The sequence below is a fragment of the Mustela nivalis genome, assembly GCF_964662115.1.
Source record: "Mustela nivalis genome assembly, chromosome: 10".
In the NCBI taxonomy this organism is placed as follows: Eukaryota; Metazoa; Chordata; class Mammalia; order Carnivora; family Mustelidae; genus Mustela; species Mustela nivalis.
Genome location: NC_139029.1, coordinates 4979339 through 4999583, shown reverse-complemented (window position 1 = coordinate 4999583; position 20245 = coordinate 4979339). Strand labels below are relative to the sequence as shown.

The window sequence follows — 20245 nt, the reverse complement described above, 5'->3', positions numbered from 1 at the left end:
CAAGCAATAAATCCACACTGGTAACCTTTGGTGTTGTATATGAATGTACACACTGTAACCCACATATTTATCACTGAACGCGGGAACCGGTGGAATTGTAATGAAACACACACATGCTCCTTGGAGACTGAGATCAGGAGATGATGAGGGGAAAACATGATCTTCATGCTCTCAAGATTCATAGATCAGGAAATGTCCTATGAGATAATTCAGAAAGCTTCTGGTTCCCAGTATAGAACAGGAAACGCCAAAGGTTCGATTCAGCCCTAGGAGGATAGACATTTAGGGAAAATTCCAAAACCTAGTTCTCCTGGGAACTCAGAAAGGAATCGACTGAGAAGGGGGGAGAGACTGTCGGCTGCTAAACTTATCTGGTTCTACCAGCGAATTGTGAGCTGTGAGCACTTGAAACCTTGTAACACAGAAGCCCGTTTCAGAGCCGCTGTGCAACTGAAAAGCACTTTCCCAGCGGTGAATGGTGTCCTTGGAACTCATGTGGTATAAAACCTGGGTATGTCAGCCTAGAACCAAGAGACCATATGCATAGAGAAGGAAATGTGCTCCATAATCATGACCCTTTGGGGGTACACATCGAGTCCTAGGAAGGGAATAACCCCAAATAATTATCATGTTTTGAAATAATAGCTAATATTCATCAAACACAACAAAGTGCTATGCTCAACAATTAGATGTATTAACTCTCATAGGAAGAGGAAGTTCTTCCCAGAGTACTAACTGAACCTGGGCAGGACGCAGAGCTGACCTAGTGTTTACTGGCAATTCCAAGAGACAGAATAATGACCATTGAGTACAACCAGCCTTTGAGCCTCCTCCACAGGTTTGGGGGTGGGAGGGAAGGGCTGTGTACACTAAAGGCTTGCCAAGGGTTGAATCAAAAATTGAAATTATCCCAGCTGCATTTATTTCAAGATTGCCAAGCAGGCCCACTGCTGTAGCCGGTTCTGCACTGCTCATTTCTAATCCAACATGGCGCCTTCATACCACGCACCTCTCTCTGACCTTCAGAGAAGATACATCTTAGAGTGAAAAGCCATTTTTGTGACAAAGCTGTGCTCATGGACCCAGGAAAAGACTATGAGTCCCCACAAATGCATAGATCCACTCAGAGATTCTGCAACAAAGATCCGTTGTGTTGAAAAGAGTCCAACTTTCCCACAACTGTATCAAAAAAAGGTGTGTGGGGGGGATGCACATTAATCCTTCATAATTTTTTTAGAAGTCAACTGAAAACTCTAATTCTCTTTCTGAGCTAGGACATTAACTAAGCACATTTGTTTGGAGACATGAGACACATGACTTCTCACTGCATCTGTTTTAGTACACTGAAAATCAGCGTTGATTTTTAAAGATGGATTGAGTCCACTGGTGTCCCTACAGCTGGACTTAATTGGTAGTAGGAAACACAAATGAACGTGCCTTTGGAAATTCAGACTTGTGCGGCTGTCTCGTCTGTAACACAATGATCCAGTTCTCCTGAGGAATAACTCGACTGTCTGGGATATGAGCTCTTCCTCGCTGTACCACACCCACCCACCCAACCCCAGTCCCAATCCCAATCCCAGCTGTTGAACAAACCACCTCATGGATTTGGAGGAAAAAAGAATTTCTTAGTACAGCTCAAGAGAGCCACTTTGGACATATTAAAATTCCCTGACTCTGTTTCCAATTATAAAACCCAAGGACTGATTTGGTGATAGAAGGATCGGGCAGTGTTTGTACAAATACGCAGATGGCAACCAGGTCCCCTCTGTGAACCATCTCAGAACTTCTTGCTGTTCATCCTCCACAGCCCAGGACTACCTTATTATTTGGGAGGCTGCAGCCTCACTCCAAAACACATACAAGCCCCCTTTTATGGATCAAGTCTTCAAGCCTCACTTTGCCTCCTTTCTACCTGTAACCACACCTGCAAATTCACCAGCCCTGTCTTCTCAATCTAGAGAGCAGTGTTTCTGATTTGAAGACCTGTATCTCCTCCACCGGTTAGTATTTCTTCAAGTTCTCTCTCTCCTCTGCTCTTTCTCTTTGCCTACAAATGAGCTTCAGTGTTCAGCCCCTAAAGAAAAACTTAACCTTTTGCTGGTCCTTCCTCAGTCTCGGTGTTCTGTCTCCTGCCTTCTGGGGCTGTGTGATCTTCTGCATGATTCCTCAATCCCTCCTCTTCTCTTCGCCTTCTTTGCCAGGAAGCTGGTCTAAGCTAGCATCGTTTCTCCCCTGGATTCCTCTACGTTATTTCAAAATACAAAACTGTGTTTGACTCTCCACAAGTTGGCAGCTTCCTCAATGTTCTTAAACTCAGATCTTTATTGTCATTTAAAAGACCCAGCATGGCCTGCTATCACTGGCCTTTCTCTTTCTACACTTTGCTTTGACTTCCCTCATTGCCTAGAATGTTCTGCCCTCTGCTCCCTTGCCCAGCCATTTCACTCCTGGTCTCCCTTGGGAGCTGATCAGGTCTGAGCTCAATGATCATGTCCTCAGGGGTCCTTCTTGGACCCCAGATTGGGTTTCAGTGCTGGGCACCATGTTTTTTCCCATCAAAGCCCTGACCCAGTTTGTGATGATACACTAAATTTGTGTCGTTATTTGATTAGTGCCTATCTCTCCCAAGAGACCCTAAGATCCATGAGAACCAAAGCCCATGTCACCTTGCTCACGTCTACAGTGAATGTCACGAGTTCCAGCCCTTCTCAGGAACACAGTAAATATTCACTCTTGTCAAATGTTAACCTTCCAGAAAGAGAAAGCCAGACTTACTCCCTCTTCCTGAATCCCGTTCTCCGCTTATCACAATGTGCTTTCCATTCACACGGCTCTCGGGAAAGTCACCAGTGACTTCCCAGCAGGCTATTGAACCTGTTCTTTTAATCCTATCTGACTTTAAGATACCATTGAACCTTGCGGCCCACACTCCCACGCGTTCCATTGCCTTCCACATCCTCCTGACTTCCGGGATAGATTTCTGCCTTCCTAATCTCTTTGGCCTCTTTCCGTGGCTCCTCTCTGCTAACTCTTTCAATGCTGATTTCTCCTCAGGGCTCTGACCTTCTTGGACTCATCTTCCCCTTCTGCGGCAGCGATTTCTTAACCTTTGGATACCTCTAAGAACCTGACCAAAGTTACAGACACACTCCATCCCAGCATGCCAGGCGGAAACTCACAGAAAATATTGCTCAGAGTTTCTGGTGGCTATAGAGCCTTAAACTTCAATCACTGGACTCACCATGGACCCCAGCTAAGAACCCCCTTCCAGGGATGCCTCAGTTGTTAGGTGTTGCCTTCAGCTCAGGTCATGATCCCAGGATCCTGGGATCGAGACCCACATGGGACTTCTTGCTCCGCAGGGAACCTGCTTCTCCCTCTGCCTCTGCCTCTGCCTCCCCTCTGCTTGTGCTCTCTCTCACTCTCTCTCTCTCTGACAAATACATAAAATAAAATCTTAAAAAAAAAAAAAAAAAGGACGGACCCCATTCTACCTGCTCTCCCCGGGCACTGTCCCCTCACTTCTAACTACCATCTTTGCAGCTAAATCTCTTTCCAGCTCTGACTTCTTTTGAGCTCAAGCCCTGATTCCAAATGGCAATTTCCAGCTCTTCCTTGAGGGCCAACACAGAAACTCACTTATTTTCCCAAACCTGCTGTTTCTTCTTGCTTTCCCTGTCTCCAGCAGTTGCCCCCAGCTAGATATCTTTCTGGTTTTACAGAATTCCCTTTCTTCATCTGTGGCCTCTCTCTCTAAAGTCATCCAGGGGACCAGGAAAAACTGAAAAGAGTACCAAAAAAGAGAGAGAAACTTTCATTTTCCCATTCCAGTTTTCCAATAGTTTTGCTAAATGCATTCAACCTCTTTCCTGAAAACCACCCAATTCCAGAGGAAACTAATTAAAAATAAAACATAAAGAAAGGAACTACGAACTCCTCCAAACACACCCCGCCCGGCCCCCAACACCACCAAGAATATAACACACGCACTAACACAAATGAAGAGCATGTCCCCAGCACGAAATGGGGAGAGAAATACAGGCTCGTGCGTGGGCACATCCACCCACCTCTGGAGGGCCCTGCTCTTAGAGCCGGCCGCACTAACACCCCATCCAGAACAACGTCTTGGCTGGCCTCCTCCCTGACCCCATATTTCATCAACCTAACACTCAGCTCCGCTGTAGCTCATTCCTCAACCTGGCATCTGTCTCCGCTCTGTTTTGACTTTGCAAGCCCTTCCTCAAGGCCCAGAACAAATGACTCATATATGGGCAATATGTCACCGCACCCCCCTAACCCCCCTCATCTCAAGCTGTGCCCAAGCTCTGCCTTTCCACAAAGCCTTCCCCCATTCAATTATGTCAGCAAACACGGACTCGGCAGGCGTTGTGCATAAAGTGCTGTGTACCACGTGAGGGCCAGAATGTACTAGAATAAGGGAGGAGATACTCGGCAGAACAATTTCTGCAAAACAATGGTAATGGAAAATAAAATGGGAGGCTGGAAGACACAGGCTTTGGGGTATAGACTGACCCCAAAAATACTCTCACCTTCTCTGTAATGGCATCTTATTTGCACTCCCTGGCGAATCTAGGATTCTCACGCTTTAATCTGTAGCCCTAGCTGACTTGGAGGCTTTCTGAGGGCAGGTGCCTACTCTCCCTGTCGCTAGTGAAGCCTCGAGAACTGGCCTCCGGGTAGGGGAGCAGTATACCAGACAGCAGAGATCAGAGATGCAGCAAGAGATCATCCTGTTTAAGAAACGAGTTCCTATAAAGCTGGCTCACTTCACACTGATCGTAATTATAGCAAAGACTAACCAAATTTAAAACTAAGCATAACTTTATTCTTCAAGACAGTGGTCACTTATGCACCAGAGCACATGTGTGGAATTTTTTTTTTTTTTTTTTTTTAAGATTTTAAAGAAAGAGAGAAAGTACACAAGCAAGTGGCAGGGCAGAGGGAGAGGGAGAAGCAGACTCCTTGCTAAGCAGGGAGCCTGAAGTGGGGCTTGATCCCAGGATTCTGGGGTCACAGCCTGAGCCAAAGCCAGACACCCAACCGACTGAGCCACCCAGGCACTCCTCATGCGGTGGGATGTTGAATGATGACTGGCGTCCTAGCCATCCTAAGTTGAGTTGAGACTTCAAGATGACCTCCAAGATCTTAGAGTAGCAATGGAGAAATACAATTTAGGAGAAATGTGTAACAGTAGCCATGCATCTAAACCCCAGCTTCGCTATTTCACTAAGGTGAGAGCTTCGGCCAACAGCACGGTTTCGGGGGTCAGGCCAAGCAGCTGCCGAGCTGCATCCGCCACGGTCTGTGTCCAGCTGTTACAGTAGGTGGTTTGTTCCCGCCTGTGAGTCACCCGTGAGGGAAGCTGCAGTTCTGGACCAGTACTGTAGGTGCTCAGATCCGGTCTTTGCTTTTAGACCGTGGGAGCAAAGACTAATCAGGAAAATACACCAGAACAGCTGGGAAACCAATTCCCTTCTGACTGCAGAAGAAATCGCTCCTGCCAAGGCATTTTCTGTCCTCGAGACAGGGGAGGTCTTCGAAGGATGTGTGATTTTTTTGGTCCGTCAAGTTCATTTCTTTTGCCTTTCCCCCAGCCTCACGTATCCCTCTCTGTCCCATGCTTAAAATGATACTAAGCTTCAACTCTGTTTTATAACATGAAGGATGGCAAACCTCTATCATTGGAGAAGCAGCTCCAAAAAAAAAAAAAAATTTTATTTCTTTTCTCCTTTCAAACACTGCGTATTCAGCGACTTTGAGATTCTGGATATGGGCTATGTGAGGGTTTGTTTGCTTACTTGGGGGCACCATTTTACCTCATCCTACCAAGACAATTCCATAACTTCATGCAGTCTTGTCTGTACAATGCGATTTTTTTTTTGTACAATGCAATTTTTAAAAAGATTTAGTTACCTTATTTATTTGCAAAAGAGACAGAGAGTGAGTGCAGGAGGGAGAGGGGCCAGAGGAAAAAGCAGAATCCCCGCTGACGAAGGCGGGGGTGGGGGAGGGGTGTCTCTCTATCTCAGGACCCTGAGATCATGACCTGAGCCAAAAGCTGATGCTTAACCCACTTAATCGACTTGAACCACCCCGGCGCCCCTAAGAGAATGTAAATTAATCACCCCCTCTCTTGGCTTCAAAAGCATGTGAACAGCTTCATCAGAAATCAGTTCTCTTGAAAAACAACTCAGATTCCAGCGAAGACCCAAACAATCAGACTAAACCCGCTGTTGGAAGAATGTATCCATCTTAGGAACTATGGTTTCTCACTCAATGCTTAGAATTAAAAGTAATTTTTTGACCAGGCGATATTTTCTTTAAGTTCACTCAGTGATAAATCCATTTTTCTGGATACAAATATCTAGCAACACAGCTTAATTTTTAATATTTTTAAGATTTTATTTATTTGACAGAGAGGGACACGGCAAGAGAAGGAACACAGCAGAGGAGTGGAAGAGGGAGAAACAGGCTTCCCACTGAGCAGAGAGCCCGATGTGGGGTTCAATCCCAGGACCCTGGGATCATGACCTGAGCCAAAGGCAGACACTTAACGACTGAGCCACCCAGGTGCCCCAACATAGCTTAATTTTAAAAAAGATTTTATTTATTTGAGAGAGAGAGAGAAAATCTTAAACAGACTATGCACTGAGCACAGAGCCCAACTCAGGGCTTGATCCCATGACCCCGAGATCATAACCTGAGCTGAAACCAAGAGTCAGATGCTTCACTGATGAGACACCCACATGCCCCACAATATATTCTACTTTACTAGCATTCATTTTCATGGCATGCACAGTCTTTTAGTATCTTTTTTAAAAGATTTTATTTATTTATTATTTGAGAGAGTGAGAGGTTGAGAGAATGGATAGGGGGAGGGGCAGAGAGAGAAGCAGACTCCCTGCAGAGCACGAGTCTGACGCAGGACTCGATCCCAGGACCCCAGGATCATGACCTGAGCTGAAGGCGGATGCCTCACCGACTGAGCCACCCAGGCACTTTCCCAGTCTTTTGTTTCAAGAATATTTCCTCCGACCTGCCTCTTCCTGCCAGGTGTTGGCTATCAACACCAAGAATCGGGGCATCCTGTGTAAAGAGTACTATTCTTGGGAAGAGTATATAAACCTCTCTAGCTGAGGAGAAGGTCACAAACTAGTTATGTATAAACACAGTAACGAATACACTTTGGACTCTGCATCCGGTCAGATCTGATCCACGAGTAGCTTCTCAGCCGCAGCCTGGCCCTTCAGGCTTCTTGGCCTGGAGTATGTTAAAAGGACCCCCAGGAGTTCATGCAAAGGGTAGTTTAAAGTTGCCGAAGGGAAAATGCAAAATGAGTAAGAGCACACTTGTCCCAGAATCACTTCCTGGGCAACCTCAGCTAGCTGGGACTCTGCTAGGAAAGACAGGAGAAGGGAGAGGGAAAGGAAAAGGTCTTTCGACAGTAAGAACAGAAGGGACAAAGCAGGGGCACTGGATCATCTCGGGGAGAAGCGGACGCAAGGAAAGCAAGCGGGAAAGGTAGATGAGCCAGGGCCGCGGCAAAAACCCCAGCGCGCTAGAGAGTCCTTGCACACCTGTCGGTTATGCACTTGAAGAGCCACCAGCACACAGTAGGCCTTTAGCGTGCATGATGGATAGCTGCTTGTTGTGTGATGACCCAAGGACCTCGGTCCTTAGAGAAATCGTACTTCGTGTGGTTTGGCTCAGGCCTGGCGAGACGTAGAGGGAAGTTTTACATTTTTTTTTTACCAACAAGCTGACTATAAAAATAAGTTTATTTATATAATGAAGCAAACCTCAGCTGTGGACAGCAGTTCTGATGGTTCTAAAACAGAATCTGGGGGCGCCTGGGTGGATCAGTTGGTTGGGCGACTGCCTTTGGCTCAGGTCGTGATCCCGGAGTCCTGGAATCGAGTCCTGCATCGGGCTCCCAGCTCTGCCAGGAGTCTGCTTCTCCCTCGCATGCTCTCTCTCTCACTCTCTCCCTCTAATATAAATAAATAAAATCTTTAAAAATAAATAAAACAGAATCTGGGTTGACATCCATTCCAAGAGAAATGGAATCCTGGTGTGCCCCCCCCCCACCCCAGGAAAGGGCCGGGTGTAGAATCCTGTACAAGAGGGCGATGTTAGTCCCCTTCCTTTGGGGACATTGCATGAGATTTCTTTACTCCCATGTACAGGTTAAAGAAAATTGCCCTCTTAGATTCATTTCGTGAGAACTCAAACACATGCTGGCGAACTAATACATGTCTCAAGTATGAGACATACTTGAGATATACTTGTCTCAAGTATGAGGCAGAGGTCCTCCTCTGTCCCCTGAAACCTCTACCAGCCACCTGCCTGTCCTCTTCCTGGAGGCTCTATCCTCTGGTTACGCAGGCCGGAGCCCCGGGCAGCCTCCTGGGCTCCCTGCTTCCCCTCACATCCCACACTCAGCCCATCAGAAAATCCTCTTGGCCCTTCCTTCAAAACAGATCTAGACTCTAGCCATTTCTCACCACCCCCACTAATAGCTACTAAGTCAAGTCACCACTCTCCTTCCGCCTGGGTTTTTGCAAAGCTTAACTAGCCTCCTGGCTTCCCGCCTTGCCTCCCTCGAGTCAATTATCTATACAGAGGTTAGAGGGATCCTTTTAAAAATTAAGTCAGATTTCCCCCACCTCCTTTGCTGAGACCCCCTTTGCCTGCGGAGTCAAGTTCAAAGTCCTCTCTCCCTTCCCACCCTGCTCCTGCTACACCCCAGCTTGCTGCGCTCCTGGCCTCCAGGCCTCCGAGCTGTTCTTGGAAACACCCGCTCAGGCTTTCCCTCTGCCTGAGATGTTCTCCCCAAATATCCCTCCAGCTCACTCCCTCACTTCCTGCAGACTTTGGCTCAAATGCCACCTCCGTGAAGCTTCCCTAGTAACCTACTAACAACCGCAACATGCCCACCACCTCGTCCAGCATGCCCTACCCTCCTCTTCTGCTTTCTTGTTCTCCAGCATCTAACATGCTATGGATTTTACTTCCTTTATTATCAGTTTCTCCCTCCCAGGCTGTAAATCCCACGATGGCAAGGACCTACGGCAATGGGTTCGCTGCTGTGTCCCCTGCCCCCAGAACCGTGCCGAGCACAGAGTAGGGGATCAACATCTGAACAATCGAGTATAATCATAGGAAAGCCAACAGTGTATCTTTGGCCAGGTGGCACTACCCTTTCTAGTAAAATGAACATATAACAAGCACGTTCCTACGTGAGGCACAGGGACGGAGGAAGAACTGGGCACAGAGATGACCAGGAAGAATGTCCCAAGGATGCTTGTTCCAGTCTTGGGGCTTGGGAAAGGCCCAGCCCCAAGAAGAGACAGTAACAGTGAGACCCGAGCGACAGTTGCTGGCCAGGCAACAGGAGAAGAGAATATTCCAGGCCGAGGGAAGGGTAGAACTAGATCTGAGTTTGAGAGAACTGAGTCCAGCTGGCTGGAGGAACTCAAAGAGAGGACAGCGGCAGAGAGAGAGAGGGAGAGAGGGGGAGGATACTGAAAAACAGCCCTGGGCGTCAGTAGGGATGTGATCAGGTCCGCATCCACCGAACGTGCGGGCTGTGCCCCGAGAAGTGAGTTGGAGGCAGGCAGGAAGGGGTGCAAGGAGGTACGGCCGGAGGCCAGGGTGCACAGGAGCTTGCATGAGGCTACATGAGAAGTGTGTCCTACGAGTGAAGGATGGGTTCCTATAAAACCATTAGCCTTATGCAGGTGGGCTGCTTCCCTCAAACCTCTGTGATTCAAAATCGTCCAACAACCTGAACCAACAGAAAGTCTGGAGTTGTAGATGAGCCAAGATTTAAAAAATTCTATTATTACAATTTCACCAATTATTTTAGAAGCATTGCCAAGCAGTGGAATATTATCATTTTTCAAGAATTATCAAAACAAAACATTTCAGAGCATTTGCCAGATTAAAGGTGCCCTTAACAAAGAACAACAACAAAAGGTTGCTTTAAGGACACCACTGAAGAAGAAACTGCCTGAAGGTGTTTTAACACAATTTTACAAGAGAGTACCTTGACACCGGGAGAGGGTCTGACGCTCCCCCAGCTGAGAAGTGATCGCACACTTAGTGAAGTCGCAGTGATATCGTAGTGATAACATAGCTCAGCAGTCGTGGCACCGGAACTTAAATCTCGCCTTTTAGACCCCAAACCTGGTTTCAATCCACTGATGTTCCCATCAGGCACAAGTGTCCAGCAGAATCCTTTGACGCGGGACCCCGTGTGATTGACTGTCTCATTCAGGACTTAGCTCACGAGTAACACTTCCACACTTGTCTACTCTGGGTACACAATGCCAGGTTCCGTGGACACAGCGATGGATAAGGCCAGGTCCCTAATCCATGGCTTCCTCAAGCTCGCAGTCTTGCGAACGGACAATGACAATGTTACCCTTTCCTGTCTGGTTCATGTTTTCCTTCCAAAATATTAATGCTTGGTGCTCTCAGAGAGCTTGAGCATCTAAGGAATGTGCAGGATCTCTCCTGACTGCCACCCCATCCTAGGGAAGAGGGCCACGTGGCTGTTAGGATTCCCATTCTACGAGTGAGGCACGTGAGGACACAAGAGTTTCCGTGAAACGGCACAGAATGGAGCTGAGCCTAGAGCCCCAGGGTTAGACGTCCGGTCCGTAGCTCTTTCCACCAAATCACAAATCTCGCGTTTAGTTTACATTCCAACCTCCCTGCCCTTTCTCTTCTTCCTGCCAGCTGTCATCTCCGACCTGTGGCTTCCCTACACGAGCCGTCCGTGGATAAGGAAGATGCAGGGGGCCCAGGAGCGGGCTGGGGGGACATTTCCAGAATAATGGGCAACGAATGAAAGTCCCCGCTCTAGATTCATGAAGAACTTTGCAGCATCTCTTTTGATGATGATTTTGCAGGAAAGGGAGAGATAACGGAGGACAAGAAGGAACCGTGCGATTTACTCCCTTTCATCAGGCCTGGAACGAAACAGACTCCTGAATTCCAGGAGTCTGTGTTGGTTTTATTTAGCCAATGAGTCACAGGTTCGATGAAGCAACTTTTGGAAAAATGGCGCAAGAAGGAATCCTCGCGCAGACACTGGTCATCAGAGAAGCAGAAATGAATGTACTCCGAACGATGAAAAACAGGAAAACAAAACCACCAGAAATAAAGAAATGCAGGGTCAAGGTCGCTTTTAATAGAGCTAATCTCGAAATACGTGGTAAGGGAATCAAGGCTCTGAGCAAGGATCTGTAGAGTTAATCACCACCATGGGTGTCCCGTGGTGCCAGGCTCTGCAGGGTCTGTGACCACGGCTGTCACCGTGCATAACCTCAGGGAATCAGGGACGCCATCTTGCCCTCTCCCGCTCTCGGCTTCATTGGGTAAATTCTGTTCAGGGTACTGGAGAGCCACCTCACTTTCCTATGCTAGAAAATTCTGGAATTCATTTTCACAAGTCTGAGACTGCAGCCAGATCTAATGTACTTTTTCTCTTGAACAAAGGAGCAGCCATTCCCAAGGCCCAGTCCAACCTGAAATACCAGATTTCCTAATGAGAAGTCAGCCCAGAGGCCCGTCCTAGCACCCTCCTACTGTGTTTAACTCCTTCCTTCCCTCCCACAGATCCCCAGAATTTTACTTTCAAATATCATGAAAGTTATTTGAGATCTGTATATAGATATATAGATATATTCTTCGTGTTAACTAATTTTTGGCTATAAATTTGCATCAACATTCCTTTATATACACATAATGATTCCAAACAGCACCTAACAAGAAAACTGTGCGAGGTAATAAATAGTACCACGAATCATCACAAAGGTGTGTATCAATCTTTCTAATTCATATACATTTTTGGATAAAAAAGAGAATGAAAGTATCAGTTCTGATCATTTTTTAAACAATGTCACCAAGAGATCTTGAGTTGGTCCACAAACCATATGTGCCAGATGTCTCTTAAATTGTGTAAAGTCTCACTATTCTTAATTAAACTTTACACAGTCTCATTCCAGGCTGAGTTCCTTTGATCCCAATTGTTGGTATTCCTATTGTCCTTTTTATTTTATTTTTATTTTTTTTAAAGTTCTTTTCTTTATTTATTTAATAGAGACACAGTGACAGAGGGAACATAGGCAGGGCGAGTGGGAAAGGGAGAAGCAGGCTTCCCGCTGAATGAGAAGCCTGATGCAGGGCTCAATCCCAGGACCCTGGGATCATGACCTGAGCTGAAGGCAGATCCTCAATGACTGAGCCACTCAGGTGCCCCTCCTGTTGTCCTTTTGAAAAGTCAGTGTTTGGATTCTGAAATTTAAAAGTCTTTGGGATTCTTCTTAATCATGCTTAATATACTCAATGGCAATATTAGCAGGTTTTTGGATCTCTTGCATTTAATTTATGAAGATTTAAAAGGAATTTAGTGAATATGAAAAGTTTTGATTATTAAAAATCCTGTGACTAGAAAAATAATGGAATCTGAAGCATCAATCTTTTATTATTAAAGGAATGAAGAGGGACACCTGGATGGCTCAGTTGGTTAAGCCCCCAACTCTTGATTTCGGCTCAGGTCATGATCTCAGGGAGAGGTGGGACTTGAGGCGCGGCGTTCTGTGCTCAGCTCCGAGTCTGCTCGAGAGTCTCTTCCCACCGCACCCCTGCTTGAGCACACATGTGGTCGCTCTCGCTCTCAAATAAATAAATCTTAAAAAAAAAAAAAAAAAAAGAACAAATGAGGGTGAAGTTTTCCTACCTTAAACGAGCAAGGAACCTTCTTCATTTGTCTTTTCTTTCCTTTGGCTAATGAAGGTAGGAAAAATTAAAACGACAAGATAACTACTCAGTGGTAGCAAAAGTGTGGAGGAAATGGACATCTCCAAGCACCGCAGGTAGGAGCACAACTGAATAAACACTGTTTGGAAGGTAAGCTGGCCACTCATACCCAAAGACTTCATTATTTCCTTTGACTCAATCATTTTACTTTGATCAACTTGTTCTAAGGAAATAATTAAAGGCACGCAAGAGTTTTGGGGTAGGTAAAGGATGTTCATTTCGGCATCATTTGTAATGGTGAAAGATGGAGTCACCCATGGTGGACTGAGAAAGCACACGGCCGTTCCCTGAGTCACGTGGTCGAGGAACAAACACCAGGCATCTTAACTTTCTACTCACGGTTCTGCTGCATGGTTAAAGAAACTCCAAATGAGGCACTTAATCTACCCACTCGATTCTTCAGAATCCGAGTAAATGAGCTGAGGAAATCGGAGATAAGTTACCAAACAGCCGAGGCTCTGACTAAGATTACTAAAACCCAAGAACTGCCCTAAACTTCTCAGCCCAGGAATAAGACACTCTTTTATTTCAAAAGATTTTCCTTTTTCTAAGAACTCTAACAACAAAAAGCGATACGTTGCAATGGATTTTTAACATGATCCGCTTAGTTATCTTACAAATAAACACAACAACAAGAATAAAATGTTTTTAAAGTATTTTCTGAAATAAAGTCTATGCAATTCACAGAAGAGCTTCTTCATGGAATGAGTGAAACACTCTGCTTGTCCCAGCCTGTGCTCCAAGCACTTGACATGCGTTAATTCACTGAATCTCCACTTCAGTCCCCAGAAGTAGGGGCTGTCACTATCCCTGTTTCACAGATGAGTAAACCGAAGTAGAGAGAGCTTAAGTAATTCGCCCACATAACCCAACGAGGGTTAGAATTAGAATCCAGATCTAGGTGGTCACGATTCAGAGCCCAAGGTCTCAACCACCATGTACCCTGGTATTAAAATACAATAATTAGATTAAAATGTATGGAACCCACATCAGTATTGGAAACGCACTGGGATTTTTATTAAATAGAAGCAGAGGAGAGCAGGAAGAGATTGTCAGAAGCCTTGTGGAGAAGATGATGCCAAAACTGTCACAGAACCTGAGGACAGGAGGCAGGCCATTGAAGAATTTTCTGGATCAAAGGGCAGACCTAAGAGTCGCTGGCTTGTCCCGAAGCTAGAATACCAAGGGTGAGGAAAGCAAGGTGAGCAAGGATTATGAAGAAGGTTTCTGTGCTTCATCTTGTCTTTCTTTCTTTTAAATTATTTATTCAGTTATTTATGCATCAACTTGACAAGTATTTGTTTTTGTTTTCAAGATTTTATTTATTTATTTGACAGAGACACCCCGGGATCATGACCTGAGCTGAAGGCAGACGCTTAACGACGGAGCCCCCCAGGCAACCCCAGGTCTATAGTTTATTTTTTAATTTTTTTTTTAAAGATTTTATTTATTTATCAGAGAGAGAGTGAGCACAGGCAGACAGAATGGCAGGCAGAGGCAGAGGGAGAAGCAGGCTCCCCGCTGAGCAAGGAGCCCGATGTGGGACTCAATCCCAGGACGCTGGGATCATGACCTGAGCCGAAGGCAGCTGCTTAACCAACTGAGCCACCCAGGCGTCCCAGGTCTATAGTTTAAAAACGATTTTTATGTTTTAAAGAACAGGGGTACTAGGTAGTGTCTTCATTCAGTGTGAGTTCATCTGTCCCTAAAGAATTCAAAGGGAATTTGATTATGAAAAGATGGCTGAGAAACTAGCTCTGTTGATATTTTGTTTCTTTTGAGGTGATCTGCTCCCTAAAAGGGAAGATGGGATGATGGTGATTCAGGATGTTAATATAAAGACGGAAGATAGAAGGAAGAAAGTCAATTGCCCTTTCAGAACTCACGTAGTCTGCTGAAAAGTCATCTACCCAGCATGGTTCCTCTAAAATGTAGGTTTATGGGTTTAAGTAATTTTTCCTTACCCAATTATCTCTGTCACATCGCTGTTCCTTTAATCCCTCCCATCTAATTGGTGATCAAAGCCTGAATTCCATCTGCTAAATGAAACTCTTAATCTGCGCCTTCCCCTCCAACCCAGCTGTCCTACAGCTACTTTACCTCTTCTTCTCCACTTGGTCTTCCTTGACCCCAGGATCTTCCATTCTCTGATCTGACTTTTGCCCTGCTGTCATGGTGGTGGCTCTTTCGAAAATATGTACCTGATCATATCACTCGACAATGGAGAATCCTTCATTTCTCACAGGAAGGAGGTGGGGGGGGGTGAGGGAGGAGGAGAAAAAGACAAGGTAGAACACAGAAACAAAGAAGACAAAGACAAGATGACGTGATGCCTGGGTGGCTCAGTCATTAAGCGTCTGCCTTCGGCTCAGGTCATGATCCCGTGGTCCCGGGAATCGATGCCCACGTCAGAGGTCCCTGCTCAGTGGGAAGCCTGCTTCTCCCTCTCCCACTCCCCCTGCTTGTGTTCCCACTCTCAACTGTCTCTCTCTCTCTCTCTGTCAAATAAATAAATAAATAAAATCTTTAAAAAAAAAAAAACGTTAGTAAAGTATAGACCTGGATTCTGCTTTAGAAATTCAAATACCATAAAAATAAATACAATAAAAATCCCCACTTCACCTCGTTCAAACTTTTCCCCGAAAGTAGTCGGTTCTGTTTTCTAAAATACTTCTAAAGGAATACAGTTATAAACCTAGGTCCTAGAGGATAATTAGATAACCAGGCTGAGTATCCCAGCCCACGGCAATCGTGCCCTTGTCTTGTCTACACCGCAGTTCAGTCTAACTCAGGAGAGCAAGTGGTTGAAACTATTTTCAGAGACCGATTAGATTATGAGCTGAGAATTATCCATTTAAATTAAATAATAAAAGACTTTGAAAACTACTAAAAACACACTAGAAAACAATTCTCGTGCAAAGAACCAGAAAGTGGCATCTGAAAAGCCCATATGGGACACAGTTCGAATGACACACCACAGAGGCATGAAACCACTCTGCTGTCCCCAAAGACAGGACGCAGATCTCTGTGAAAGCTGCTTGCCCCGACCTCCGTGGCTAGGATGCTAAATGACAGCTGAATTCGACCCCAAAAAGAAGGCTTTGTCTTTCTTCTCCCAGGAGGTGCAAAGATAAAGCTGGAATTGTCATTTGCTGGGCAGCCTGGACTGAGCATAGCCTCTGCACCACCCTCCCAAGTAAAAGCAAAGTATGTAAAGGAAAAGCTTAATGGAAATATGAGAACATTGCAACAATGACCAAACAAACTCTTATGGACAAATGATACTTAAAGTACATTTGAAGTGTTTTCTAAACCCAGTAACATTCCCTCTTAGCAATAAATGCTGTCACTAAGTAATAATGGGAATAAGAAAAGTATGCAGGCTCTGAAGTCAGACAGACCACCACCGCTTCGTAGCTGTGCGACCTCAGGCAAGTTACTCAACCTCTCTGGTACCTCATTTCCTTCGTCTGCAAAATGGTGGTAAAGATATCTACTTTCATGAGTCGGCATAGAGATTAAATTAGATAATACGTGTAAATAAACACAGCCTCTAGCACAGTGCCTGGTATGTGAGAGGTTCCCATGAATGGTTATCACAGTAGCATGCCTGAAGCTTCTTCCATGACTTTGTATTTCTAAAAAATAAGTTATGAGACATTGTTTTCCCCTTTTGCACCAAGTGAGGCAAAGTCAGCCCTTCTCCTCCTGCCTAACCAGCCCGCCTCATCTCCTGATTTGAATCGTGGCAAAAAACAAAACAAAACACTTGTGTTCTTTTACTGTGTGTGGCCGGCATCTTGCTAAGTGCCGTGGCGGATTCGACAGAAAGGAAGGGACACGGTGTGCCATCCTAGGTCTGGCAATGCGAGCAAGGAGGTGAGACCTCCACAGATGAAACAGCCAGAATCAAGTTTAAAAAAAAAAGCTCCAGTGCCAGATTCCATGACACATGCTGACTTGCCACAGTGAGTCACACTAGTGGGATTCTCAAACTCTCTGTGGAAAAGAACCATTCTTGTTTTCGTTTCCAACCCATCGTGAACCAACAAGGGGTCCTATTGCCTATGCCTGCAACACAGCTCATGCTGCCTCCAGCTCACCCTCTGAGTCTGACGGCACCCGGAGGGGACTATGCCTTGTCACCAAGACTAACTCACGGACCGCATCCGTAGACATTGTGGTGATGCCAAATTGCCCAAAGTCTCTTCATTTCCCTACTCGACTTGCTGCAGACCCGTAACAGTTTTTGAAGCAGCTTTAAACTAGTAAATCTGTAGACCACTTTCTGAGTCATCCTGAGCCGGACCTACTGGGGTAGGGTTTCCATTTTCCAGGGGCATCCCCGAAGGAGCAGCGGAGGACAGCCAAAGGGAGCGCCCGGAAGCTAGAATAAGCCCTCGGGTGCTTGGATTGAGTACTTTTATCACGACTTGGAACAAATCCGTAGACTTGGGGTCTAAAAAAAGAGGATCAAGAATTTCTATATCTCATGATGCGAGGGAACAGTTCATTCAGGAGGGGGTCCGAGAAGCAATGTAAAGGAGAGAACCTTCCTGAAGGTATTCTAAAACCATCGCCTAATTGGCTTATCAGCTATTGAGGAACAGAATTCAGAAGTGCACTTTTTGGTAAGAACAGTCAACATCTCCTGCTTGGGCACACTTCTCAGGAGTCCTCTTAGGCATCAAAGGGAAGGAGACGGGAGTGAGTCCAAAGCTTGGGTCAAGCCCTGCCCTGTCAGGAGCTAATGGGCTCAGGCTCCCAAGCCACACGACCAGCCTTCAAATCCTGGCTCCTCCATTCACCAGCTGTGCAATCTTAAGCCACTGGCTTGATCTGACTTTGTTTCGGCTCCCTCGTCTAAGTGGGGACAGCAATCACACCTCCCTCAAAGGGTTGTCCGGAGAACCGAATGAGGTCACTCGTGTAAACCCCTTAGAACAGTGCCTCGATGGGCCACCTGGGGTGGCTCGGTGGGTTAAGCATCCGACTCTTGATGTCAGCTCAGGTTGGGATCTCAGGGTCATGGGTGGAGCCCAGCATCAGGCTCTGCACTCAGCATGGAGTCTGCTTGAGGTTCTCTGTCCCTCTCTTTCTCTCCCACCTGCTCATGCTCTCTCTCTCTCAAATAAATAAATCAATCTTCAAAAAAATAAACAAATAAAAAAGAACAGTGCCTCTCACGCTGCTAGGGCCAGCTGTTGTTATTAGACTTTTCTCCTCCAGTAAGTAGGTTCATGTTCATCCTCAAGTCCAACGTAGAGGTATTTAGGATATGGGATATTGTGGTCTGAGATCCTTTAGCGCAGGTGGTGAGGCCCTGATAGTCAAAAACCCTGGGTCTAAGCAGAACCCGTGGGAAGTGCTCCTTTCTGGGCTCCTTTCTCAGTTGGTTGCCCCTCGTGCCCTTCAATGCCCAGTTCAAAGGCCACATCCCCAAGTAAGCTGTATGCACTAGGAGCTGCTCGTAGCAGAAACCCATCTCCTGTGGCTTTAATCAAATAAGGGCTCGTTGTTAGCACCTCCTGAGGAGTCAGGACTGACACCCTGGGGCAGGTGCAGCAGGTCCCGGATATCATCAGGACCCCAGGCTCCTATCAAGGAGGAAGCGGAAGGAAAGACTGAGTATGAAGGGGTGGGGGCGGGAGGAAAGCTATACTCGGCAGGCACCAGCCAGTCCACTCCCACCCTGTGAGTAATCAACGCCGTGTCAGGCGGCCATCCCTAATTGCAAGAGAAGTACAGAAATGGCTTCTTCACCAACCCAGACAAAATCAGGGCTCTGTTTAACAAAAAGGAGAAGAATGACTCCTAAGACTAGCTCAGGTCCCACTGTAAGATGCTTTCATAGCGTCATATACTCCTTCTTTGTGCCACTTACATGTAAACTGTAATTCAATAATTTCTTATGAAAATAAGGTTTGGGGGTGCCTGGGTGGCTCAGTGGGTTAAGCTGCTGCCTTCGGCTCAGGTCATGATCCCAAGGTCCTGGGATCGAGTCCCACATCGGGCTCTCTGCTCAGCGGGGAGCCTGCTTCCTCCTGGCTCTCTCTCTGCCTGCCTCTCTGCCTGCTTGTGATCTCTCTCTCTGTCAAATAAATAAATAAAACCTTTAAAAAAAAGAAAAAAGAAAGAAAAGAAGGTTTGGTATCTGCTTCATACCAGAGCATAAGATCCAGAGGGTAAGACTCATGTCTCTCCTCCCCAGTTTATCTCAGGGCCCCCCCCACCACAGCCTAACACAATGTCTCCTAGCCAGCAAGCACAATAAAAATATGTGGAATTGGTAAACAAACTACTTAATAAAAGCTCGTTGATGGACTTAGGAACTCTAGATAATTAGCTTCATTTTTTTCTTGTTTAAACTCAGACTAGAAATATTTTTATGCCTTATAAGGTTAATGTTATGAAGAATATGTGAAAAGAAAACCAAGAAACACTGGGAAAATATGTTGGGTAAAAACTTGATACGTGTGGCAAGAGAGAAAACAGAGCCTTTGAATTCATTAGGGATATGCTTTAAGGTCATGGGAATAGAAAAATGTCACACAGGAGAATGCCAGGAATATAACGGTATTATTTGGTGATAGATACGGGAGGTGGGGACATATTTAGATATGGCTACCTTTCTCCTTCTTCTCCTTTTCCTCTCTTCCCAGGAAAAGAGAAATGTGTTTCTTATAAACGGAATCAAACAACTCAGGAGAGCTCATTTACCAACAGAAGTTCTTCTCCATTCACTCACTCAACTGAACAAACCACTGCTTGCGGGAACATGCACCATCTTGGATCCCAGGAGAACAACAGTTACCAAATGGACATGGTCTTGACCTGCACAGCCCTTCTGTGCCAGTTGGGGCAGTGGGGCAAGACAATAAAGAAATAAATAGATTTACTGCTGGTGATAAACGCTATGAGATGCTGTGGCAATAGAATAATGAGAGGGAAGTGATATTTAAGCCACAACCCAAGAATGAGAAGACTACTATTAGAATAGCCAGGAAAAAATGCGAGGTGACCAGAACATGGTGGGAAAGGGGAGAGCTGCTTGATATGGTTCCTTTCTCTGATCATCTCTCCTATTGCTCTATTTCACACACTGGCCAGTCCTGCTGTTACTTGAATGTGCCAAGCATGCTCTTGCTTCAGGCCCTTTGCACGTGCTATCTTCCTGTGCTCCACTTAAACATTCCCATGTATCTCCTTACTTACTCTGATTCAGATCTCTACCCAATAAAGGAATAAGGAAATGGATGAGGCTAGAACTAGATTTATTCTCACGTTAATTCCACACACGTTGGTTGAACTGCTGTCCGTGTGCCAGGTACTGTTCTAGGCCCTGGGGATATCTGGTTAGATGCAAAGCGAATCTCTTGCTCTTCTAGGTCCT

The 20245-nt window shown here is 45.8% G+C and overlaps 1 protein-coding gene across 1 annotated transcript in view; it reads right to left on the bottom strand.

Moving 5' to 3' along the window:
* LOC309842511 (uncharacterized protein) overlaps window positions 1-20245 on the bottom strand; it is a gene marked incomplete at its 5' end in the record, with an annotated part of 50471 nt that overhangs the window by 10159 nt on the left and 20067 nt on the right. The window contains 2 exons of the mRNA XM_082686705.1: window positions 10073-10559; window positions 10667-11558. The remainder of the gene's footprint in view (window positions 1-10072; window positions 10560-10666; window positions 11559-20245) is intronic.